This window comes from Chiloscyllium punctatum, chromosome 25 (assembly GCF_047496795.1).
Source record: "Chiloscyllium punctatum isolate Juve2018m chromosome 25, sChiPun1.3, whole genome shotgun sequence".
In the NCBI taxonomy this organism is placed as follows: Eukaryota; Metazoa; Chordata; class Chondrichthyes; order Orectolobiformes; family Hemiscylliidae; genus Chiloscyllium; species Chiloscyllium punctatum.
Window position 1 is genome coordinate 35,761,196 of NC_092763.1, and position 19,716 is coordinate 35,780,911.

Genomic DNA, 19,716 nt, shown 5'->3' on the forward strand with positions numbered 1-19,716 from the left:
CTTTTAAATGCTGCAATTGTACTAACCTTCACCACTTCCTCTGGTAGCTCATTCTATACATGTACCACCCTTTGTGTGAAAAAATTGCCTCTTAGGTCCCTTTTATATCTTTCCTCTCTCACCCTAAACCTATGCCCTCTAGTTCTGGACTCCCCCATCCCAGGGAAAAGACTTTGTCTATTTATCCTATCCATGCCCCTCATGATTTTATAAACCTCTATAAGGTCACCCCTCAGTCTTTGACACCGTGGGGAAAACAGCCCCAGCTGATACAGCGTCTCCCTATAGCTCAAATCCTCTAGCCCTGGCAACATCCTTGTAAACCTTTTCTGAATGCTTTCAAGTTTCACAACATCTTTCTGATAGGAAGGAGACCAGAATTGCATGCAATATTCCAGCAGTGGCCTAACTAATGTCTGTACAGCTGCACCATGACCTTCCAACTCCTCTACTCAATGCTCTGACCAATAAAGGAAAGCATACCAAATACTGCCTTCACTATCCTATCTACTTGCAACTGTTCTTTCAAGGAGCTATGAACCTGCACTCCAAGGTCTCTTTGTTCAGCAACACTCCCTAGGACCTTACCGTTAAGTATATAAGTCCTGTTCTGATTTGCTTTTCCAAAACGCAGCACCTTGCATTTATCTAAATTAAACTCCATCTGCCACTCCTCAGCCCATTGGCCCATCTGATCAAGATCCCGTAGTACTCTGAAGTAACCACCTTCGCAGTCCACTACACCTCCAATTTTTGTGTCATCTGCAAACGTACTAACTATACCTCCTATGTTCACATCTAAATCATTTATATAAATGATGAAAAGTAGTGGACCCAGCATCGATCCTTGTGGCATCTTATTGGTCACAGGCCTCCAGTCTGAAAGCAACTTTCCATCACCACCCTCTGTCTTCTACTTTTTGATCCAGTTCTGTATCCAAATGGCTAGTTCTTCCTGTATTCAATGAGATCTAACCTTGCTAACCAGCCACCCATGGTCTGGACTCTAAATTTTTCTTATTTTAAGGGTAAGTGTACATGTTGCATTTCAGATGCAATTTGACTTGTCAAACTACCAGATTCAAGAAAGCACACTTTATTCACACTATAGTCAAAATACAACAAAAGAAAGAATGAAAATAAAATTGACTTAGTTATAACTTTATTGAAGTCCTTAACAAAATAATCAATAGAGTAGCTGTTCTAATCATCTGTTCCCAGTAACATCCCATAAACACATGCCTGAGGAAAGCAAGTTCAGAAAAACAGATTGATCTTGTATGAAACACCAATCCAGCAGGAAAACATCAAAAGGAAATGCTTGAGAAAGAGATGTACTACAGCTTCCAAGCCCAAATTCAAGACCCCAGCAATAACTACTACTGAAATGAAAAATTCTGGTTCTGTGGGAGTTTGACCACACCCATTCAAGCTGCTTCTATTGTTCCAACTTTAAAATAAAACCAAGACCTCTCAATCTACTTACTCTTATGGCTCTGTCAACTGCTTGGCACCCCTGCCTTAAAACCTCTCTTCAAAGAAAAGTACATAGAGTCATAACCCTTTGGTTCATATTGTCCATGCCAACCAGATATCCTAAACTAATCTAGTCCCATTTGCCTGCACTTAGCCTATATCCCTCTAAACTGTTCCTAATCATTTACCCATCCAGATGCATTTTAAATGTTGTAATTGTACAAACCTCCACCGATTCTCTGGCAGCTCATTCCATACGCTGTGTGAAAAAGTTGTCCCTTAGGTCCCTTTTAAATTTTTCCCCTCACACCCTAAGCCTATGCCCTCTAGTTCTACATTCCTCCACCCCAAGAAAAAAGACCTTGTTTATTTATTTTATCCTTGCCAGTCATGATTTTATAAACCTCTGAGGGTCATCTGTCAGCCTCATGACTTTAGAATCCTGTTGCCTCCTTGGGACCAAGTTCAAAGATATAATTGAACAGCTGCAGGGCATTCTGAAGGGGATGGCAATAAATCAGTGGTCATAGTTCTCATAGGGAACAACAAAAAAGGTAGAAAGAGGGATGAGATCCTGCGACGAGAATTTTGGTAGCTAGTTAGCAGATTAAAAACCAGGAGCTCAAAGGGTTGGAGTCTTCGGCTGACACACAATGCTAGTAAGAATGAGAATAGGCCAGATGGAACAATTGAATGCATGGCTGAACAGTTGGACAGGGACGGCTTTATAATCCTGGGTCACTGGACCCATTTGTGGAGAAGGTGGGACCCATGCATGCCCGACAAGTTGCACCTGCATTGGCATGGGACAGATATCCTGGCAGGAGGGTTTGAAAGATTTTTTTAGGTGAGGTTTTGTTGCATTGGGGGAGTGGTGTAGAAGATTAGTGAATGACACAATTTTGGTCAAACCTTCAAATCTCTTAAGCCATTTTATCGTCACAAAGGATCCATTGAAAGTTCTCTCAAATAATACCTATTCTGCAATAAACTGCTCGCTTGTGTTTGGTTTGGATTTTGACTGCCTAGACATCACAGCAACATTTGTTTGAGGATGGCATCAAGAAGCCTTTGTAAAATTGAAGTTGATGGAAATAGGGGTCTATCTACCCAATGTTTAAAGTCATGCCTAGCATGAATAAAGTTTATTGGGAATGAACCATCTCAGTCCAAAGATCATGGAGTGGGAATTCATCAGGATTGTATTCTAGGTACAAGCATCATCTACTTCTAGATCAATGATCTTGATCCTATCACAAAGGGAAAAGTGAGAGTCTTCACTGATTGAATAGTGTTCAGCTCCACTTACAATCCACCATTTATTGAAGCCCTCTTTATCTGCCTGGAGAAAGACCTGGGCATCGTTCTGACATGAGCTGAAGTGTAGCATCAATGTTATTTGTCACTCAGATACCGGATGGTGACTATCTCTATTTTCCCTTGATATTTATCTATTATAATCATAGGATTCCCTCACCATTAACCCAAGTGTTAACTGGATGTACCAGTACCATGTATTGTGTTAATGGCTGCAAGATCAGGTCAGAGGCTTAGTATTCAGTTAAAATCACATAACACCGGGTTATAGTCCAGCGGACTTATTTGGAAGCACTAGCTTTCAAAGTGCTGCTTCTTTGTCCTGGTGTTCAGTGTGAGTGATGCATCTGAAAACTATTTCTCCATCTGACAGTCACAAATCACTTGCCTGGATATATTCTGTTTTGTTGTGTTAATGTCAAACATTGTTTAATCTCCCAAAGTAAGGCCAAGAGTCCATTTCACGTCCTGTAGTAACTCTACTTGCAGCTTTATCTATACACATATTTATCTTCACGCTATATAAAGCTTATGCTGTCTTCCAGCTGTCATGACTTAACTGCGACCTTTACTTCCTCATCATAATTTTGAATGTTCTGATTCAAGGTCTGTTACCCTACAAGTGCAACAATCCTCAAGAAGCTCAATATCTTCCATGACAAAATTGTCCAATTGATCAGCATCCTATGCTTCCTCATCTGAAATCTCTACCCACCATACTTTCTGTAGTGCATATCATCTACAGGTTCACTGCAACAAGTTGTGATACATTCCAAACCTGTGACTTCTGCAGACTAGGAACACAAGCTCATGAGATATATGGAGACCATCTCCTCCATCACCTGCAAGTTATTTTCCATGGCATTCACCATCTGATTTGTATATGCATCACAACCCCTTCTGCATTTCTAGGTCAAAATCTTGGAGCTCACTTCCCAACAGCACCTTGGCTGTATCTGCAGGGGTTCAGCATTTCAAGAAGGCAGCTTGCCACCAACTCCCCATGGCTGTTTGGAGTCAGCAACAAATAAGTGTTGCTAGTCACAATTGTTATTTTTTTAAAAAAAAATAGGATGTAGAAGATTTAAAGTGGATCTGAATAGTTAGGAAATGGAATTGTAGTAATCATTAAATACAATAACAATTTGCAATTATATTGTCTGTTGTAATGGCTCTGAAAATGTCAGATCACTGTTCTTGAAAGACTAGCCTGGATTAGAAGCTGAAAAATATATAAACGGTGTTGGGGTGATCAACTAGCACTTACATTTGATACCACTTAAAAAATAAGTCCTCATTTTGAGCAGTGGAGAGTTTATTCCTTTATGCTCAGGATGGAAATCTCGCTTTGTAAGTTGGGGGTTACATTTCAATTGGCTTGTTCATTTGTTTTACAGTTCTATAGTAACAATGTTTGAAACTTCCTAATAGATATGTTATTTGGAACAAAAGATTGAAAGACTCATTGGCTACAATTTCCAGGCCTTTTGCATAGCAGTGCCAGTTTCAAGCACAAGAATGAGGACAGTAGGTGTAATTGACATACACTGCATGGATAATCTGTTATTTGTGTTGCTCCCTAAAACATTTGTCCAAACACTGCAAATCATTTAGATCTATGTGAAAGAGCCTACAACTGAAGTTTCTACATTTACTAAATACCAATTGTCGGGTGGCTTGGATTTGGCGATGGAGAAGGCCCAGGACTTGCATGTCCTTGGGTGAGGCGGAGTTGAAGTGGTTGGCCACAGGGCGGGGTGGTAATATTCCCCAGTCCTATCACGCCCCCTTGTTTAAGAAGGATTAGAAAATTGTGGCAATAGTCTCATGTGACTTGCATCCTTACTTCCCTTTGTAACCCAGAAAAGCATGTCACTTTTACACTGTAGACTTCCATCATTTTAGGTGCATCCTATTTATTTTTATCCTGTTGAATATTGCTGCCACACACTCACTTCGCTGTTTCTTTCGGCAGCATCACTTTTCATGAAGGCAGGGGCAAAGTTCACATATTGTAACTCCGCTATGCCTACTGATTCCACAGATTATCTGTTTTGCTTCCCACCCTTTTTATTATTAGCCCTTTACTATTTCTGTTTATAAAAGATTTGGATTCCTTTTTAGTCACTAATTTATGGTTATTTTCTCTTTGCTGTTCTTGTTGCTTCTTCTTAGTTTTCCTCTACTTCAATGCTCTATTTGGTCGTCTTAGAGTCATAGAGAGGTACAGCAGGGAACAGACCCTTCGGTCCAACCCGTCCATGCCAACCAGATATCCCAACCCAATCTAGTCCCACCTGCCAGCACCCGGCCCATATCCCTCCAAACCCTTCCTACTCATATACAAATCCAGATGCCTCTTAAATGTTGCAATTGTACCAGCCTCCTCCACATCCTTTGGCAGCTCATTCCATACACGTACCACTCTCTGCGTGAAAAGGTTGCTCCATAGGTCTCTTTTATATCTTTCCCCTCTCACCCTAAACCTAGGCCCTCTAATTCTGGATTCCCCGATCCCAGGGAAAAGACTTTGTCTATTTATCCTATCCATGCCCATCATAATTTTGTAAACCTCTATAAGGTCACCCCTCCGCATCTGACACTGCAGGGAAGACACTACCAGCCTGTTCAGCCTCTCCCTGTAGCTCAGATCCTCCAACCCTGGCAATATCCTTGTAAATCTTTTCTGAATCCTTTCAAGTTTCACAACATCTTTCCGATAGGAAGGAGACCAGAATTGCACGCAATATTCCAACAGTGACCTGACCAATGTCCTGTACAGCCGCAACATGACCTCCCAACTCCTATACTCAATACTCTGACCAATAAAGGAAAGCATACCAAATGCCTTCTTCACTATCCTATCTACCTGCGACTCCACTTTCAAGGAGCTATGAACCTGCACTCCAAGGTCTCTGTTCAGCAACACTCCCCAGGACCTTACCATTAAGTGTATAAGTCCTGCTAAGATTTGCTTTCCCAAAATGCAGCACCTCACATTTATCTGAATTAAACTCCATCTGCCACTTCTCAGCCCATCGGCCCATCTGGTCAAGATCCTGTTGTAATCTGAGGTAACCCTCTTCACTGTCCACTACACCTCCAATTTTGGTGTCATCTGCAAACTTAATAACTGTACCTCTTATGCTCGCATCCAAATCAATTATGTAAATGACAAAAAGTAGAGGGCCCAGCACCGATCCTTGTGGCACTCCACTGGTCACAGGCCTCTAGTCTGAAAAACAACCCTCCACCACCACCCTCTGTCTTCTACCTTTGAGCCAGTTCTGTATCCAAATGTCTAGTTCTCCCTGTATTCCATGAGATCTAACCTTGCTAATCAGTATCCCGTGGGTAACCTTGTCGAACGCCTTACTGAAGTCCATATAGATCACATCTACTGCACTGCCCTCATCAATCTTCTTTGTTACTTCTTCAAAAAACTCAATCAAGTTTGTGAGACATGATTTCCCACACACCCAGCCATGTTGACTATCCCGAATCAGTCCTTGCCTTTCTAAATACATGTACATCCTGTCCCTCAGGATTCCTTCCAACAACTTGCCCACTACCGAGGTCAGGCTCACTGGTCTATAGTTCCCTGGCTTGTCTTTACCGCCCTTCTTAAACAGTGGCACCACGTTTGCCAACCTCCAGTCTTCTGGCACCTCACCTGTGAATATAGATGATATAAATATCTCAGCAAGAGGCCCAGCAATCGCTTCTCTAGCTTCCCACAGAGTTCTTGGGTACACCTGATCAGGTCCTGGGGATGTATCCACTTTTAACCATTTCAAGACATCCAGCACTTTCTCCTCTGTAATCTGGACATTTTGCAAGATGTCACCATCTATTTCCCAACAGTCTATATCTTCCATATCGTTTTCCACAGTCGTCTTTGCTGTGATCATAAGTCTCCTTTTTCTACTTAATTTTACTTGATATCTTTAAGCAGGGATAAAGACCAAACCCCCAGAAAGCTAATTTAGATGCCCTTCCTTTCTTCACGGGAATATGTCTATTGTGTAGCTAAATTTCTTTATGAATGGCTCCCAATGGTCAGTTACTGTTTTGCCTCCTAATTTCTGATTCCAATTCAGCAGTTCCAGATCCCTTTTCAAATGACTAAAACTAGCTCTCCTTCAGTCAAGAACGTCTGCACTTGATTTCACATTTTTGTTTACATAACTATTCTAAACCTATTGTTGTTATGATCGATGTTTTCATGAGGCAGCACTTTGGAAACATGGTGCCATTTCATGGTGACATTTTCAGAGCCATTACAACAGACAATAAGATCATCAGATCTTGATCTAGCAATCAAAAAAGTTTTAGTGTACATATTTCAGGAATTCCTTCCCCACCTACTCCTTTATGCTGTTACTACCCCTATCCAAATTACCTTAGTTGAAGTCCCTGCTTGCCATGATTTCATAATTCTTGCATCTTTCTGTAATTTGCATGCAACTTTATTCCTCACATATGTTGACCATATATCCAGACTTTTAGACAATAGTTTAGTCACAAAGAACATCCTGTGTGATTGTGACTATCTTTGCTCATCCATCTCAACCTATCTGCTGCCTTTCACATAGTTAGACCACACTGTCTCTCCTAATATGTTTCCAGTTGGCACTGCACTTGTCTGATTTCACTGTTCTTTCTTGTTGCAGTGAGAGAATCACCATCAAAGACCTCTCTTGTCTTAACTGCAGTCTGGTATTCTCCAAGGACCTATCCTTGGTATCCTCTTTGTTCTCATCTACTTGCAGTTCCTCAGTGACATTATTTGAAAACATATATTGGCTAATGATACCAATCTTCCTCTCGCTGCTTCTCTTGATGCATTTTGCCACAAAGTTGTCAGGCTACCTCTTAGATGTCCAGTACTGATATACGAGAAGTTATTTCAGTTAAATGTTGGATAATCTAAAGCTATCATCTTAGACCTTCACTACAAACTGTTTTTGGATAGTTTACTGAATTAAAGACTCTATGCAAATATGAATTGTTCCTGCATCTGAGCCTCATTGGTGTATGTAAGAGCTGTGTGTTCCTAATTGCTATCTGAAAAAGCAAGGTGAAACACTGAAAGGCAGTGAAATTAGTTTTTTAAAAAAAGTGTAAAAACCACAGCAAGTATGTAGTTGCTTCATACCAGTAACCTGGGGATGTAACAAATCTTTTCTTGCATGGAGAATGAAATATTGTAACTTAACTGACAAATGTAGTTAACAAGCACTCCAAATGCTATTTTAAGAATGATTTCAGATTGAAAAATGGTTTTGGTTATTTTCTAACATTAAAATCTGTGCACAGATTTTAGTTATTGCTGTAGTGGAGTAATGCATTGTTTTACATGATAGCTGTACTCATTTTCTTGTTATTGTGATTTGGGAGTTTCCAAAACCATTGTTCCCCAAAGTTTTAAAGGCAAACCTGTTTTAAATAATCAAGTAGTTTCACGTGAATTTCATAGATATCACACATTTTGTAGCCTGGGTTTGAAATATTTAAATAATTAAGACATTTTTACTGAATATAAGTAAGCACTCCTCATTTTATTTTAACATTTATTTGAATTTTAAAAGAGGAAATTCTGGAAATACTCAGGAGCTCAGACAGCATCATTGGAGAGAAAAGAGTTAACACCTCAACTTGATGACTGTTGAAAACTATGTTGAATTTGTTTAAATAGACAACTTGTTTTGTGTTGCCTATTGTTTGAACACTGCAATATCTAATAATGAAGTGTAACAGTTATGACATTTTTGTATTTTAGAGATATCTTTGTTCCATCTGAATAGCTGTATGACAGACACATTAATTATATTTGTGTTTGTGGTGTGGGAGAAGATAAACTATTTTGGTAGAAAACTGACATGGGAATTATTGTACTGATGAGAACAGGTAGTTTTCTTTCACAGGTAGTCCCATCTGCCAATCCAACTACACTGTCTTGCAACAGGAATACATCTGGCTGAAACTTGTAACAAAAGGTGAAATATGCAGTTTTTTCTACAGTCTTCAGGCTTTGACAGAATTGCTCCGACTTAACACTTGGGCATATTTGAAGAATCATTCTTGATTCACTTAAGTGTGATCCCAATGATAAAAGTGTATAATTGTAATAGACGTCTCTACAAATTTATGCTTCTTGATTCAGTGTAGCAGATAACAGCTATTAGTATGTTGCTGATAAAGACATTTGTTAAGTCTAGATACTGCTGGGGTGCATTTATTCTTTGCATCTAAATCACTTTACAGTTTGTTATACCAGTTATATTGTCAACTTTACATTGGCAAAATTGATATGTGAATGTATAATTGGTCATAATACCCCAATTATATTGGTAGTGGATATTCTACATTAGATGTTTATTCTAAAATTGGATTTTAAATCTATATATTATAGGTTTTTATCTGACCTTCTGTGCTTTGTGCAGATAAACGACACTGTAGTAAGTGCAATATCTTGGATTGAGCATCTGCATTAACGTTAATAAGATGTTTTGTGGTAGTGCAACACTGAGTTAAATGACTGAAATCGCTGTAGTGCACAACAAGTGAGCTGCATTTTGTGTTCCACTAAATCTTTCAGAGCACTCCTATGGATAATCAACAAGTTTCCAAGTTTGTTACTCAGTTAATGATGAGCAATGCACTGGATGATCTCAGCTGAGGTCCGTGATCTTGGTATTAATTCTGCATTGGTGACTCTTGGTCTAAGGAATAAGCAAAGTCATCTGGAGTTCCTGATTCTCTAGCCTGGATAATGAGTGATGATAAGATTTGGACTGTTTACAAGAACTTCTCCTTTATTCTCATGATTATTGCTAATGGATGGCACATTCAGCCAGCATAATTTGTTGTGTTTAGGCTGGATGTGGAGAGAAAATAAATTGTCATTTTATTCTTGTTAAATGCTTCCCAGACATTTTCTCGCTGTAACGCCATCTTAAGGCTTGAAAATTGAACCCCTCCCCCACCACCACCACCTCGAAAAATACAAGAGTGGGGTAAGGCAGCTGAGAGAGTGGGAGCCTCTTAGTGCAGGAATACTTTTACTATAACTCAGTTGGACCTTCAAGGGACCCATTGCTGTCTCCAAATTGGGACCCCACAATGCCATTTGTGAGCACACTTGATGTCTCGATGCCCTATTTAGGTGGACCCTGGTCTAACCAACTGTCTATGTGGAAGTCCCTTTTCTGATTTACAGACTATTTGGATTCGCATACTCTCAATTATTGCTGCAAATTCCAGTGGCACAGTGGTTAGCACTGCTGCCTCACAGCGCCAGAGACCTGGGTTAAACTCCCGCCTCAGGGAACTGTCTGTGTGGAGTTTGTACATTCTCCCTGTGTCTGTGTGGGTTTCCTCCAGATGCTCCGGTTTCCTCCCACAGTCCAATAATGTGCAGGTTAGGTGAATCGGCCATGCTAAATTGCCCGTATTGTTAGGTGAAGGGGTAAATGTAGGGAATGGGTCTGGGTGGTTGCTGTTCGGACTTGTTGGGCCGAAGGGCCTGTTTCCACACTAAGTATTCTAATCTAATCTAATTTACTCAATATGAATTCCAATAAGTTACTATCCATTACATGAACACATCACCCTGTTCACTTCAGAATCAAACTAGTTTATGTTCGTGCACTGCCACAGAAGGTTTCATCAACTGATCAGTGATTAAGAGAAATGTTAGCCATGTAGGGCTGCTTGATCAGTTTTTGATGACTCTGACTGGAAAATGAGGTTGTGCGAGGACAGAATCGGGCATGAATGGATCGTCTCCCAATAATAATTAGTATGCTGACAGAATTTGTCAGAGAGTGCATAACAAATGACTATTAAGCTGAGGTAGACACCTCTCTATTGGTTTGTTGTGTTGCTGATACCTTTTGTGAGAAAATTAGAAAAGGCAGAAATTCGATTACCTTTACATTGTGCAGCAATCTATTCTGTTTTTAAGATGCGGAGGTGCTGGTGTTGGACTGGGGTGAACAAAGTCAAAGTCATGTGATAACAAGTTACAGTCCAACAGGTTTACTTGAAATTAAGGTTTCATCACCTGAAGAAGGAGCGGTGCTCTGAAAGCTTGTGATTTCAAATAAACCTGTTGACTATAACCTGGTGTTATGTGACTTCTCACTTTGTTTTTAAGATACATTGATCCAGCTAATACACTGGGGTTGCTCCATTTCTTCGGCCAGCTTTGAAATTTGTGCATGTGACTGTCATTGTCCGTGCTGGAATGCCAAATGGTTAAGTTTGATGTGCTAACTCTGATTTCAGCTGCTTCTGCAATATTATCATGTAGAAGTGGCATTTAGATCCTTAATTGTGCATCTTTAAGGAGAAATAACAATGGCACCTTTGCATTCATTTTCAACTTTAATATTGTGAGAAGACAATTAGTGAAAAGATATGAAATTCTAACTCTGTTTAAGAATTGATTACTAATATAGATATGTTGCAGATAATTCCAACTAATATAGATATTGGCACTTTTTATACCTGTCTGCTAAATAGCAACAATTTAATCAATCAAATGTACATGGAGTGGTGTGCTGCAAGGATTGGTGCTTGGTCCACTGCTTTTTATCATTTTTATATTAATGTTTTCAATGTGAATGTAAGAGGAATGGTTAGTAAGTTTGCAGGCGACACCAAAATTGCAGGTCTAGTGGACATTAAAAAGGTTATCTCCGAGGACAATGGCACTTTGATTATATGGGCCGAGGAGTGCCAGGTGGAGTTTAATTTAGATAAATGTGAGTTGTTGTGTTTTGGTAAGGTAAATCAAGGCAGGACTTATACAGTTAATGGTAAGGCCCTGGGGAGTGTTGCCAAACAAAGAGACACAGGGGTGCAGGATCATAGTTTTTTGAAGATGGAGTCACAGGTAGACAGGATGGTGAAGAAAATATTTGGTACATTTTCCTTTATTAGTCAGTACATTGAGTATAGGATTTGGCATGTCATTTTATAGTTGTACAGTACATTCGTTCGGCCACTGGCACGGTGGCACAGTGGTTAGCACTGCTGCCTCGCAGCGCCGGAGACCCGGGTTCAATTCCTGCCTCAGGCGACTGACTGTGTGGAGTTTGCACGTTCTCCCCGTGTCTGCGTGGGTTTCCTCCGGGTGCTCCGGTTTCCTCCCACAGTCCAAAGATGTGCAGGTCAGGTGAATTGGCCATGCTAAATTGCCCGTAGTGTTAGGTAAGGGGTAGATGTAGGGGTATGGGTGGGTTACGCTTCGGCGGGGCGGTGTGGACTTGTTGGGCCGAAGGGCCTGTTTCCACACTGTAAGTAATCTAAATCTAAATCTAATCTAAATCTTTTGCAAAACTGCATTCAATTCTGGTCTCCCTGCTATAGGAAATGATGTTGTGAAACTTGAAAGCATGCAGAAGAGATGTGCTGGTGTTGGGTTTGAGCTCTCATGAGAGGCTGGTTAGGCTGGGGCTATTTTTCCTGGTATGTTGGTGACTGAGGGGTGACCTTGTAGAGTTTATTAAATCATTCAGGGCATAGGTAGGCTTTTTGGAGGAGAAAGTGAGGACTGGAGTTGCTGGACATCAGAGCTGAAAATGTGTTGCTGGAAAAGCGCAGCAGGTCAGGCAGCATCCAAGGAACAGGAGAATCGATGTTTCGAAGGGCTGATGCCCGAAACATCGATTCTCCTGTTCCTTGGATGCTGCCTGACCTACTGCGCTTTTCCAGCAACACATTTTCGGCATAGGTAGGCTTTTTTCCCAGGGTAGGGGAATCCAAAATTAGAAGGCATAGGTTTAAGGTGAGAGGGGAAAGATTTAAAAAGGGACTTAAGGGGCAACATTTTCACACAAAGGGTGGGCCAAAGGAAGTGGTGAAGGCTGGTACAATTACAACATTTTAAATGACATCTGGATGGGTACACAAATAAGGAGGGTTTAGAGGGATATGGGCCAAGTGAGACTAGATTAATTTTGGATATCTGGTTGAAATGGATGAGTTGGACCAAAAGGTCTGCTTTAGACTGTATAACTCTGACTCTATGCGATAGCAATACCTGAAAAATAAAGTTAGACACGAGGGAAATATAGAATCTTGATTAGTTGTGCAGATCCTAGCATAATTTAGGCAATAGAAGTTGTGTAAGTCCTTTTCCAATGATAATACTGAAAAGGTCCGAGGAAGGATTATTTTTATTTTGGTGGAACAAAGCATTAAGATTTAGTAAACAAAAAAGCTGATTGTGAAAGATAAAATACAGTAAAGAGGATTGTTGCATTTAAAACCTGATGCTGCAGCCTTGAGTATATGCTGTGTGTGCGCGCGCGCGCAAAGGGGTCATCTCCCAAATTTCATATCACTGCAAATTTTAAGCCGTAATGGGATTTAACTTCCCTTTTCCCCGGAACAGTGACCTAGTATTTGTCTAATTGCAGTGCATATATAGGGGATTTTGAACTATTTAGCAGAAACTGGTTTTATGTTGGGACAAATAAACGTGCAAGTGGCTTAAATCTTGGTAGGAAAATTCTAACTTGAGCTTTGGTTTATTTGGTCGGTATGTTTTTGTGCCAAATTTGCAGTCAACCCCAAGTCCCCTCCTTTAAACCATTGCAGATTCTGGGTATCTGCTGTAGTTTGAAGCAGAGGGCGGATGTACTGTATTGTGCAGCCTCGACAGATAAGTCCCACCCACTGACCAGCAGCGCAATTAACTGTCATGTGACTGCTGACGAGGGCTGACAAGTGCAGTGGGCGGAAGAATAGGTTAGGCAGAAAATCAGCAATGTAAGAAGTTTCCTCTTTCTTTTTTTTTAAAACAAAACATTGCAAGACCCTGTATAAAATCAGGTCAGTTGATGCTCCACGCTTGTTTGTGAATAGCGTTGTGCTTTAATACTTTTCTTGACATCAAATGAAGACATATGGGGAAAGAAACTTTTAAGATGCTGAGAATGAGCAGAAGTAACGATTTTGCTAGGCCTGCAAAGCAAGACAACTCCAGGAAATGATGCAGCCTTTACTAAGCTCTAATAGTGTGCTTCTAATGTGTCACATGAACAATATTACTTCTAAGTTTAACTTTATCTCTCTCCATATTCTCTTCCTATTTTTCAATCACAAGCTTTGCAAATATTTTTTGGTCTTAAACGTGTTCTGTTTCTTTTCATGCTGTTGTCTCCGTCTGTCAATGTTTTTTTTGCCATAAGTACTGTTGCTGTACTTGTTGAGTGAATTGGTTTACTCTCGTTTCCGTTGTGAGCAAACTAACTATACAGGAGAGTCAGAGCTCTCCTCCTCCCCCACCACACTGAATCATAACGTTGGACCCTGTTAAATATCTACTGGGCCACCTCCGGTCTCTGACATTTTAGAACTGTGCTTAGTTTCTTGTCATTCTACTCTCATGGCTCTATGTATGTTTAAGGAATTTATGGAGCATATTTTGGGATTGCAGCAATGATATATTAAACCCTGCACAATTTCTAGCTGGACGTTTTGGCTGGCATTAACAGCCCTTGCACACCAGCATTATAATCGGTAATATATCAATTTGACAGAAAGGAGATCAAATGCAAAATGTTGCTTTTCTGGATAAGAATCTGACGCTGCCCATAACTAGTGGACATTTAAAAGATAAATGTACAGATTTGGTCCAGCAGCTGGGTTTTTTTTTTGAAAGAGGAAGTGAGGTACTTGTTGCCTACAATTCCCTAAAATGGGTCTGCAGTTAGTCTCCCCTTTTGAGTTCTCTGCAAATGGAAGTGGACGGAAAAAAGCATTCAAATAATCCTGGGGTGAATTGCCTTTCATCATATTTAGAGAGCTAAATACACCGAATGAAAGAAAGACTCCCTCTGTTCTCAAGATAATTTAAAATTTAAGATAATTTAGAGCTAAGAGCAGCGAGAAGGGGACATGAAAAGTCCTTAGTTGGTAGGATTAGGGAAAACCCAAAGGCTTTCTATAGGTATGTCAGGAATAAAAGGATGACTAGGGTAGGTATCGGTCCAGTCAAGGATAGTGGTGGGAAGTTGTGCGTGGAGGCGGAGGAGATCGGTGAGACACTAAATCAATACTTTTCGTCAGTATTCACTCAGGAACAGGACATTGTTGCCGATGTGAATATTGAGTCACAATTAATTAGAATGGATGGCTTTGAGGTATGTAGGGAAGAGGGGTTGGAAATTCTGGAAAGGATGAAAATAGGTAAGTCCCCTGGGCCTGATGGCATTTATTCTAGGATCCTCTGGGAAGCTAGGGAGGAGGTAGCAGAGCCATTGGCCTTGATTTTTATGTCGTCGTTGTCTACGGGAATAGTGCCAGAAGACTGGAGGATAGCGAATGTGGTCCCCTTGTTCAAGAAGGGGAGCAGGGATAGCCCGAGTAACAATAGGCCAGTGAGTCTAACTTCTGTTGTGGGCAAAGTCTTAGAGAATTGTAAGGGATAGGATTTATGAACATCTGGATAGGAATAATGTGATCAAGGATAGTCAGCATGGTTTTGTGAAGGGCAGGTCGTGCCTCACAAACCTTATTGAATTCTTTGAGAAGGTGACCAAGGAAGTGGACGAGGGTAAAGCAATAGATGTGGTGTATATGGATTTTAGCAAGGCGTTCGATAAGGTACCCCATGGCAGGCTAATGCAAAAACTACGGAGGTATGGCATTGAGGGTGCATTAGAGGTTTGGATTAGGAATTGGCTGGCTGGAAGGAGACAGAGGGTAGTAGTTGATGGTATAGGTTCATCTTGGAGCGCAGTTACTAGCGGTGTTCCACAAGGATCTGTTTTGGGACCATTGCTGTTTGTCATTTTTATAAATGACCTGGAGGAGGGGCTTGAAGGCTGGGTGAGCAAGTTTGCAAGTCGGTGGAGTTGTGGACGGTGAAGAAGGATGTGGCAGGTTACAGCGGGATATAGATAAGTTGCAGAGCTGGGCAGTAAGGTGGCAAATGGAATTCAATGTAGCTAAGTGTGAAGTCATTCACTTTGGTAGGAGTAACAAGAAGATGGATTACTGGGCTAATGGTAGGCTACTTGGTAGTGTGGATGAGCAGAGGGATCTTGGTGTCCATGTACACAGATCTTTGAAAGTTGCCACCCAGGTAAATAGTGCTGTGAAGAAGGCATATGGTGTACTGGGCTTTATTGGTAGAGGAATTGAGTTCTGGAGTCCTGAGGTCATGTTGCAGTTGTATAAGACTGGTGCGGTCTCATCTGGAGTATTGTGTGCAGTTTTGGTCGCCATACTATAGGAAGGATGTGGAGGCATTGGAACGAGTGCAGAGGAGGTTTACCAGGATGTTGCCTGGCATGGTAGGAAGATCGTATGAGGAAAGGCTGAGGCACTTGGGGCTTTTCTCATTGGAGAAAAGAAGGTTTGGGGGGATTTGATAGAGGTGTACAAGATGATTAGGGGTTTAGATAGGATTGACAGTGAGAACCTTTTTCCGCTAATGAAGTCAGCTGTTACTAGGGGGCACAGCTTTAAATTAAGGGGTGGTAGGTATAGGACAGATGTTAGGGGTAGATTTTTTACTCAGCGGGTTATGAGTTCATGGAATGCCCTGCCAGTATCAGTGGTGGACTCTCCCTCTTTATGGTCATTTAAGCGGGCATTGGACAAGCATATGGAGGTTATTGGGCTAGTGTAGGTTCGGTAGGCTTCGGTCGGCGCAACATCGAGGGCCGAAGGGCCTGTACTGCGCTGTATTTTTCTATGTTCTATGTTCTATTAAAACATTTTGTATCAGGTGAATTAGTTTGGCTACTGCATTTTTACTTTAATCAACTTGTCTAAACATGTTATGACACACCTCCAAGGTAGCCGGGACGTGAATCCAGACCTTCTGGCCCAAGTTTGAGCAGACAGTGGTCTAGCAGACAATGGGAAGACTACTTAATTTATCTTTAGTTGTAGTGTGTGGTTGATACATGCTGAGCAGTACAGTCACTCTGTTCTTTGAATAAATGCCAGTTGTGAGTTGGTTTCATGATAAAGATTGTGATGGGGTAATGTTTTACCAAAGATTGGGTATCTCTGAGAATGCAAATTTCCTGTGAATCCAAATTTCGTGTGCCAGTGCCTGGAATAATGTTTGAATCCAAAACCATAGAGTCAAGCAAACACTTGTGTGGGAATGGTTATAGAAAATTGGATTCAGTTTAGAGATCCAATAGGGAGGCAAAGGATGGATTTGTGCTATCAGTGCCATTGGGGTTGTGGATTACATTCACCAGTGGAGTAGAACTTACTTGACGTCCAAGGAGGAGGTCAGGGGAACATAGGGATAAACTGTAAAACTGCACTTGCCTATCCTGTCTGTTCCTGAGATAGGAAACTTTGTTTAATATTCTGACATTTAAGCAGTTGGACTAGGTGAATCGGATGGTCCAAAAGCCTCATCCATTTTATTTCAGCTGAGCATTGACTCTTGGGAACCACCTCAGAATCCATGAGAGAACACCTTAAACTTACCAATGGAGTTAACATAGACGGCCATTTGAGAAAGTGTTCCAAGCCTCACTACTCTTTGCATGTAGAAGTGCTTTCTAACAACTGTCCTGAATGGACTGTCCCAACTTTTTAGACTATGTCCCTGGTTGCAGAATCTTCAGAAACAGTGGAAATCATTTATCATTCTCTACCCTGTCTTTCCCTGTTAATATCCTGACAACTTCGATTAGATCGTCCCTTAATGTTCTAAATTCTGGAGAATAAAGGCCTTATTTGTCCAATCTCTCCTCATAAAGTAACCTCCTCAAGTCCAGGTATCATCCTTATGAACTACATTGAACTCCCTCCAGGGCTAGAAATTTCTTCTGGGGGTGTAATGTGTAGATCTGCTCACAATACTCTGTGGGATCTAACTAAGGCTTTGTGTAAGTGCAGCCTAATGTCTGTATCCTTATGCTCCAGCCCTTTAGATATGAAGACACGCATTCCATGAGATACTTTAATTATTTTCTGCGTTCGTTTATGGCATTTTAAAGAGGTATGCACCTGAACCCCCCCAAATCTCGTCAGACATTCACTTATTTAACTTTGTTGTTTCTTACAAAAAAAACCACCCTGATCTATCCTTTTTTGGTCAAAGTAAATTACCTCATACTTGCTTATGTATCCATTTGTCACGGCTTTTCCCATTTCACCTAATCTATCGATATCCTTTTGTAATTTTATGCTGTCTCCAACACTGTCTGCAGTGCTGCCCAATTTTGTATTGTCAGCAAATATAGACATTTGTCTTGTTATGCCAGTGTTCCAAGGCATTAATGACTCTTGTAAATAATTGAGGCCAAAATTACGCAACATTTTTAGTGTTGTTTACTAGTAGTGGCTGGGTCAGGTTTGAGTATCATGATGTGCTGGATTGCCTATGTGTCAGTGAAGCAGACATAGTAAGGAAAAAGATATTTCATCAAGCTTATTATCTCTGTTTTTTGATTTCAAAATCTGCAGCTTGAAGTGTTACAACTGTGTAAAATTGTTTGTTTTTGCATGCAAGAGGAATGTCAATGTTACAAATCTCAGCAGCTCCTGTGGTGTGCTCAAACTCTAATCGAATGCATGACTAAATGAAAGCAGAGCTTCTATTAGTTGGAATTATTTTTCAGAGCATTCCTTTAGGTTTCATTCAAGTTTGTAAATAAAATGTTTGTACTGCTCCAGCATGCAATGAAAGTACCATTGCCAAGTGTTTTTCATACCACCTCAGTCAGTTTTTATTTTAACAGGACAAAAGGCCATCTACATGAAAATAGCAGTTTGGAATAATCTCCCATATTCCATTTGTCTCCTTTGTTTGCTGTGTGGAGATGCTCTCATGGTGGACACGACACTCTACCAGGCACTTGGTACATGTTGCTGTTGTCTACAACTCTATCATCATTTTCACAATTATGACATGGAATCAAATTCAGCAGGAAAAGATTGCAAATTCATGTATATTATGTGACCATCATCAAGGCATCTGTTTGAACCCTCATCATTCACAAAGACTGTCCATAGTTTCTGTAACTTGAGAATCAGTCACAACCTTGCATTTGGAAAGGCACGGATTGATTAGGGTTAGGTAACGTGGCTTTGTGTGGACTTATTTGAGTTTTTTTGACGAAGTGACAAAGAATATGGATGAAGGCAGAATGATAGCTGTTGTCCATATGTATGTCAGCAAAGCATTCAACAAAGTTCCGCCTAGTAGACAAGTTAGCATGGTTAGATCACAAGTGGATCTATAATCCAAGGGGAGCTGGTTAGTTGAGTAGAAAGTTGGCTTGAATGTAGGAGACAGAATGTGGTGAAGGGAGGGTTGTTTTTTAGACAGTGGCCTTTGACCAGCAGTGTACCATAAGGGTCAGTGCAATGTCTGCTGCTCTTTGTCATGTTATATAAAAGATTTTGATGTGAATATAGGAGCTATGGTTAGTAAGTTTGCAGATGATACCAAGATTGCTGGTGGATAATGAAGAAGGCTACCTCATAGTACAACAGGACCATTGGATGGGCCAATGGGCCAAGGAATAGCAGATGGAGTTTAATTTAGATAATGTGAGGTGTTTCATTTTGGTTAGGCAAACCAGGGCAGGACATGTACACTTAATGGAAGGGCCCTGGGGGGTGTTACCAAATAGAGAGACCTCAAGGTACAAGTGCATAATTCCTTGAAAGTGGAGTCACAGGTAGACAGGATAGTGAAGATGATGTTTGGTCTGCTTGCCTTCTTTGGTCAGTGCATTGAGTATAGGAGTTGGGACATCATGTGGCTATACAAGATATCAGTGAAGTCACTTCTAGAATACTATGTGCAATTCTGGTCTCCCTGCTATAGAAAGAATATTGTTTACCTTGAAAGGGTTTAGAAAAGGTTTACAATAATGTTGCAGGGTTTGGAGGTTTTGAGCTATTGGGAGAGACTGAATAGGC

The 19,716-nt window shown here is 40.7% G+C and overlaps 1 protein-coding gene across 6 annotated transcripts in view; it reads left to right on the forward strand.

The window, feature by feature from the left end:
* klf8 (Kruppel like factor 8) overlaps positions 1-19,716 on the forward strand; it is a 185,492-nt gene that overhangs the window by 1,560 nt on the left and 164,216 nt on the right. For 2 of the 6 annotated variants that reach the window (XM_072595035.1, XM_072595036.1), the window contains exon 1: positions 13,534-13,638. The exons of the other annotated variants lie outside the window; for them this stretch is intronic. The gene's annotated coding sequence lies outside the window, so the exon portion shown is untranslated. Of the gene's footprint in view, positions 1-13,533; positions 13,639-19,716 lie in introns of those variants that run through there. 6 annotated transcript variants of the gene reach the window in all.